This window comes from Glycine max, chromosome 6 (genome assembly GCF_000004515.6).
Source record: "Glycine max cultivar Williams 82 chromosome 6, Glycine_max_v4.0, whole genome shotgun sequence".
In the NCBI taxonomy this organism is placed as follows: Eukaryota; Viridiplantae; Streptophyta; class Magnoliopsida; order Fabales; family Fabaceae; genus Glycine; species Glycine max.
Genome location: NC_038242.2, coordinates 7,509,045 through 7,516,127, shown reverse-complemented (window position 1 = coordinate 7,516,127; position 7,083 = coordinate 7,509,045). Strand labels below are relative to the sequence as shown.

The 7,083-nt window shown below is 34.8% G+C and overlaps 1 pseudogene; it reads left to right on the top strand.

Moving 5' to 3' along the window:
• On the top strand, window positions 1-5,500 carry LOC100796245 (pyridoxine/pyridoxamine 5'-phosphate oxidase 1, chloroplastic-like; annotated as a pseudogene).
• The last annotated feature ends 1,583 nt before the right edge of the window (window positions 5,501-7,083 follow it).

The window sequence follows — 7,083 nt, the reverse complement described above, 5'->3', positions numbered from 1 at the left end:
GTCATTGCCTTATCTATTAAGAGGTATAATCACTGGTGTTAGGAACTTACAATGGTGGTTGGTGAAGTTAATAGCGGGGAGGGAGATGCAGAAGCGCAACTACCATTGGTGCCGAAGGGAAGCAGCAGCATAAGCATGACATGTCTATGCCTTACCCATTCAATCACTCAAACTCATAACCATAACCATAACCTTCCACACGCTACTACTACCTTCTCTTCTTCTCTCCATAACCGTAACCCCCTCTTTCAATTATTCTCCGTAAGTAACCAATTCCCTCTTCTATCTCGCGCTTTGTTTCAGAGTATTATTCTCCGACCTCGAATTCGACCATTTTCCACCAACTTAACTGCTTCTTATTCTTCTTCTGCCTTCGCCCAAATCATGGCGAATTTCGACGCTGATTCCGTCACTTACCTTACGCAGCGAGATGCCGCGGAGATCGACGAGACACTCATGGGTCCACTTGGCTTCAGCGTTGACCAGCTCATGGTCATTTCATTCTTCATCCCTTTCTCCATTTTTTTTTACTTTTCATTTGTTAATGCATTTCTTAAGCATTATTTAACGCCTTTCATACCTAATTTCAGGAATTGGATGTTTTGAGCGTCGCCACTTCCATTTCTGAGGTATTTCCGAGGAATTGGCTTAAATATGTTTAAGATTCCCAATAAACTTTTTGTCCTTGTTTTGAGTCCTGATATATTGAAACTTTTGTTTTGAATCCCTTGAAGGCTTAAACCTATTTAAGCCTAATATTATTAATAACTGTAAATTTTGAAACCATCTAGGCATGAACGTCTTTCTGTTGGTGTGTAGTTTACACTAGAAAGGAGAAAATATTGTCTGAGGAAAAATTGTTCTCTTTCTCTATGGATTATCGTCTATTAAATTAATACTGGTGCGTTTGTGCTTGAATTGGTTTTTTCTTTTACAGGTTTACAAACCATGTGAGCATAGTCGTGTTCTTACTATTTGTGGTCCTGGTAACAATGGCGGTGATGGTCTCGTAGCTGCTCGGCACCTGCATCACTTTGGTTATAAGCCCTTTGTCTGTTACCCAAAGCGTACCCCTAAGCCTCTCTATGCTGGGTTAGTCACTCAGGTAGGATGGAAGTCATTTTGACATAGTTTTGAACCACTTCTCTTTTTTAGTTATTCTTTTTGTGTCTATTTGGGTTTAATGAGTTACTGCAAGTCTCATATGAAATGCTGATGCTGTAGCTTGAAGCACTGTCGATCCCATTCTTGTCAGTGGAAGAACTACCATCAGATCTTTCAAATGACTTTGACGTTGTCATAGATGCAATGTTTGGATTCTCATTTCATGGTAGGTGTTTTCTTTTTAAGAAATTGTTTGCAATCCATGTACATCTAGAACATCTACTTTATTCTCACCTATGTTTTTGCCAACCAGGGACATTACCATTGTTTTTCTGCCTCTAGTCATCATCTTGCTTACGTTACTTTTCTCTTTTTTACATGTATGCTTCCTTGCTATTTTGATGCTTACTGTCTCCTCAGAAGTCTGGGTGGGTTGCTCTCCCTGTTATGATCAATATCATTGCTACAATTATAAACTATAGCTTGAAACACTCAGTTAACTAAATTAAATAATGCTTTCTTTTGTTATTAAATAGGCTTTCACATCACATTGGTTCTGAATTCCAAAGTACTGTATAGATCCTTTAACAAATAGTTCCATTTAATGTTTATTATTTTCTGTTTGTTCAGGTTCTCCAAGGCCTCCTTTTGATGATTTGATCCAGAGACTAGTCTCGTTACATAATAATAATAATCAAATTGGCCAAAAAAGATCAGTTATAGTCTCTGTAGATATTCCCTCTGGGTGGCATGTTGAAGAGGGAGATGTTGATGGTACAGGCATTAAACCTGATATGTTGGTATGTTTCAGGGATATATCTGTCTATTTATTTCTTTGAACGTTGAAATTTAGATATTATATAATACCCTCAGATATTTATTCCAACATAAATTGTGTTTCTATTGAGATGCCGTTCCACCGTTGTGCTTAATTTTTTGTAGGTTTCTTTGACAGCCCCATAATTAGGTGCAAAGAAGTTTTGTGGTCCTCACCACTTTCTAGGAGGTAGATTTGTCCCACCTGCTATTGCAGAAAAATATAAGCTTATACTTCCACCATATCCAGGAACATCCATGTGTGTTCAAATTGGAAAGCCTCCACAAATTGATATCTCAGCTCTAAGAGAGAACTATATCTCTCCAGAATTTCTTGAAGAGCAGGTCGAGGTTGACCCTATTAATCAGGTAAAGTTCATGTGACACAATACTGTTTGTTGCAGAGATGATGTCCATCTTTTACTCGTCAGTGGTTGTCAATGACTTTGGTACTTTGCCATGATCTATTTCAGTTTCCTAATCTGAGTATTTTGAGTACTTAGATTTTAATGGCTGTGAATGATTGCAGATCTATAATATTATATTTGTTATCTGCAGTTTCACAAATGGTTTGATGATGCATTGGCTGCTGGTTTGAAGGAACCAAATGCTATGGCCTTGTCAACTGTAGGGAAGGATGGAAAACCGTAAGATCTGATTCTGTTCCTTATGTTAAAATACTGTATCTGTGGGTCTTGTAAAATGAATTACTCTCCCATAACTCTGGATAATATGTGTAATATCTGAACTAAGATTTCCAAATTACTTTACTTCATGCGGCTGCAGCTCATCAAGAATGGTATTGCTAAAAGGCTTGGATAAGGACAGATTTGTGTGGTTAGTAATAATCTGTTATTTTTATGTTAGAACTGCTGAGGCAATGCTATTTGGCAAATGCTTATTTGTGTTCGCCTGCTACTATTGCTTTGCGCTGGTACACAAACTATGAAAGTCAAAAGGCATGTGAATTATCTGAAAATCCACGTGCATCTCTTCTTTTTTACTGGGATGGTTTAAACCGGCAGGTGACTATTGCTTACATTCTCGCTAGCCACATCTTCAGATTGACTTATTCTTATTGAGTATTTCTATGTAGTTTACTAACATACTCTAACTAAAACACAAGTAGGTGTACATTAGCAAATCCCATTGAAGTATTATTATTTTGCATTTGCTGACTCATTTTACATTGATGAAGTACAATGGTTTGTGTGCCAATTTAACAGGAAGCATCTAGTTTGATAATGCAAACTTCATGTCACTGTACATTTTGGAGGCATGCCACATAACTTATTGATAGTTGTGATATTTTACGACTATACTAAATTGGAAAATATGAAGCAGCTGTGATTTGTGATTGACTGATTCTGTTTTCCCAGGTCCTTTTAGTTGGACCAACTGTAATCAGTAATCTATTTGTATAGTAGGGAAAGAAATTTTTTTCCTTTCTATTTTAGGCTCCTAAATTTGTGTACAGTTTTCATTATTTATTTCCTCCCTGTAATTCATATTTGACTAAGGAAACAGATTGTTGTCTATATCTTTTCTTAGGTACGGGTGGAAGGGCCTGTTCAGAAAGTCTCTGATGAGGAATCAGAACAGTATTTCCATAGCCGTCCTAGAGGAAAGTCAGATTGGAGCAATAGTCAGCAAGCAGGTCTACTTCTGCCTCACTTCAAATCAAATTGTTATGTATGGAAATGATATGGTATGTATACTTATAATTTAATTTCTTGGAACATTAGAGTACTGTAGTGCATGTTCTTTATCAGGAGTACAAAGAGCTGGAAGAAAAATACCTGATGGGTAAGTTATTGAACATCTACTTTTGACTCTGTTATCAGCAAATTCTGATAAAATATGATAGTCCCACGAGATGGTCAATAATTCCACATCTCCCCTTGACTTGGACTTGGAAATCTGGTTAGCTAATCATCTCATTTGGCCACAAATATACCCTATTCTCCCATGCTAACTCTAGGGGAGCTGGAAATAATCCTCATATTTTTTGCTTGCAGAAGTTTGATCCCTAAACCTAAGAACTGGGGAGGATATAGACTAACACCACAACTTTTCGAGTTTTGACAAGGACAGAAATCTCGCTTGCATGACAGGTGGTTGCTACCCCGTTTGTGATAGGTTTCTTGTTTTCATTTTCTTTTAATGGATGAAGCCAAACAATATGCACATAATATTCTTGTCTACATTAATTTTTACTTTATTTACTCCCCCCTCCCAATTGAGTTACTCAAATAGGTTTGAGGTTTATATTCAAAATCAACACTTACAAGCTTTTGCTGCATCTTTCTTCCCTCATTAGTCATCCAAACACAGCCTATATTGAACATTGGGATTGCTTAAAATTTGGATATACTTATTCTTGATGGGCAATTTTGATTTGGAACTCTATAAATAAACTATCCATAGAAAAATGATAGAAGCATGGTACTTTATTAGGAAGAAATATTTATAAAACCCAATTACAAAGATAAAGCATTGCCTTTGTTCCTTCTTTGAAATTGTTTAACCAGGTACTTCTCCACCATATCTAGCATAGCATTTTTTTTTCCCACTGTTCCTCCTTTGCTGCAATTCTGGTTCTTGATCTTCAACCCTTCATTTTCCCTTTTGTCTTGCTCCCAAGATTTCCCTTCCCTTGGACCCTAACTGGCAAATTCAGATCATACCTGGCCTGGAATTTCTTGAGCACTGACATCTGAAGCTCTTCCCATGATACCTTAGGATTACTGACCCCCCACTGTTTATACCAATCATAAGCATGTCCTTCTAGTACTTTCACAACCAACTGCAGCTTCCCTTCCTTCTTCATGTCAAAGTGCTGTTGGATTTGAATCAGCCATCTGCACGCATCATCTTGGAACACTGGGATTCTCAGACGTCCCTCCTTGAGTTCTCTATTGAAAATTGCAATCTGGTTCCTCAGTTCTGCAATGATGTCAATAATGTGCTTCATTATTGTTGAACCCTGAACAGTTCCTGGAACCTTCTATACGCACTACCCACAACTCCGAGATTGGAGTTCCAGTACCAGTTCATTGTAGTTCTGGTACCAGTTTTTTTTTTTTTTCTTTTCTGGCAAATGTTGTTTATGAGCGAGATGCCTGATTGCTTCTAAATATCCCAGCTCAACTAACTAACTAACTCCCTTACTAGCAGATGCTAAAAGATATCTAACAAAAACAAACACCTAATAGAAACATTTCACACCCTTTTCTGCATTATAATAAAGTATGTAGAATTCCTTTCCTTAAAAGATTAGTTTGAAATCCTAGTTAAAGGATTATGTTGTCCTAGAGGAGTTCTCTAGGCTATCATTCTGTTCCAGAGCAGAGCTTCACATATAGTGAGGTAAATTTTCCACGAAATTTTTCTGATATTGTGTACATGTTTTATTGACAAGTTGCAATATACTCCCCATGAGATCAATGGACAGCGGCTGTGGAAGGTTGAGCGGTTGGCTCTCCCTGATCATTATTTTTTTTTCTTTTCAATACCTCTACTTGTGAAAAACAAGGGAAATAAACTTTTTTCTTCAATATATTGATTTGTGCTGTGTCAATTTCTATATACATGAATTTTCTTTTTCTTGGCATTCTAAGTAGACTTGACCGCAGGCCTACATTCCAAGTAATTTGCAGAACGAAGAACTTTCGCCCGCCGAAAATTGTAAAATTGAGATCCAGGTCAAATTTTAAGTTAATGAAAAGACAAACCAACAATGTTGAAAAAAGATTGGGATAAGCAGTTCCTTTGGAAATTGGGATAGTTCAGCATAAATTAATAATCGTCCGATATCAATCACGATTTAGCGATAGCTTCAATTGGTCAACTTGAACTATATTTTCAAAAATGGCAAGTGCAAAACTATATCCGTTGTCTTAGACAGTGTCTTGTAAGATGTTAATGATAATAATTATGTGAATACTTTGCCTTTATTGTCCAATATTGGTCGCTCACTTGCTCCCCCTTACCTTGTATTTTTATGTTACTTACAACCCCAAATACTGTTGCAGGATATATGGTGTTAACCTTTTTCAGCTTTATTTGCTTTGCACCCAGCAACACAGTAAATTGGTCAAAATGTCTTTCACTTTTTCACGGATAAAACACTCATAGTATTTGTGTCTCCTGCATTAGTAATAAAACACTCAAATCAACTAAGTTAATAGACACATTATGTTATAAACAAATAGTGTGTTATATATAATACTAAATTTTTAATTTATATTTAATGTACATAATAAATTTTGTGATGATTATTTTTTATCTAATAATTAATTTATTTACATATATAAATTATAAATAAAAATCATAGGTTTAATAAGTATTTACATATGTAAAAAAATATCAAATTTATTTAATTATCAATTGCTATAAAAAAAACATTTAAATACATCATTCAATTAAATATCAAATTTTGTAAATAAATTAAATGAAAAAATTTCTATAAAAAAAATTTAATTTTTTTTTACTATTACGATAGTATATAACCTGGATCATTAAGGTCTTACTTTTGTCGAGTTCCATAAATTTTGTAAACAATTTTTAAAAAATTAGTAATTAAGAATTGATACTAAATTAAGGATATTTTTGTAAAAATGTATTATTTTATTTTCAAATAATATATATTTTAGAATTTTAGGTGTCTTTCTACTGTAATTTACAACATTAGTAGTTGATTTTGCATTGTAAAGTACAAAATTGCTAAATTTTAAACAGATTTGAAAAATATATTTTATATATTGAAAAACTCATTATATAATTTTTGTGTTTATTATATATAGCGATACTATTTGTTTATAACATAATGTGTCTATTAGTTTAGTTAGTTTGAGTGTTCTATTAATAATGCAAGAGACACAAGTTTGATCCTTATGGATTGGAAATCCGTAGGCCCAATAGGATTGACAATTTGTATGGGTCCATGGATTGATAGTCCGTAAAAAAAATCATATGGATTATTGACCTGTATGATTTAAAAAAAAAAACTCATACGGATCGATCCATATGAGTATACGAATCGTCAATTCATATGAGCCATACGGATTGTTGATCCGTAAAAAAGTGAAGGATATTTTGACCTTTTCACTGTGTTGTTGGGTGTCCCAGCAAAAATGTTAGGTGTCCCTAGAAATTCTCATT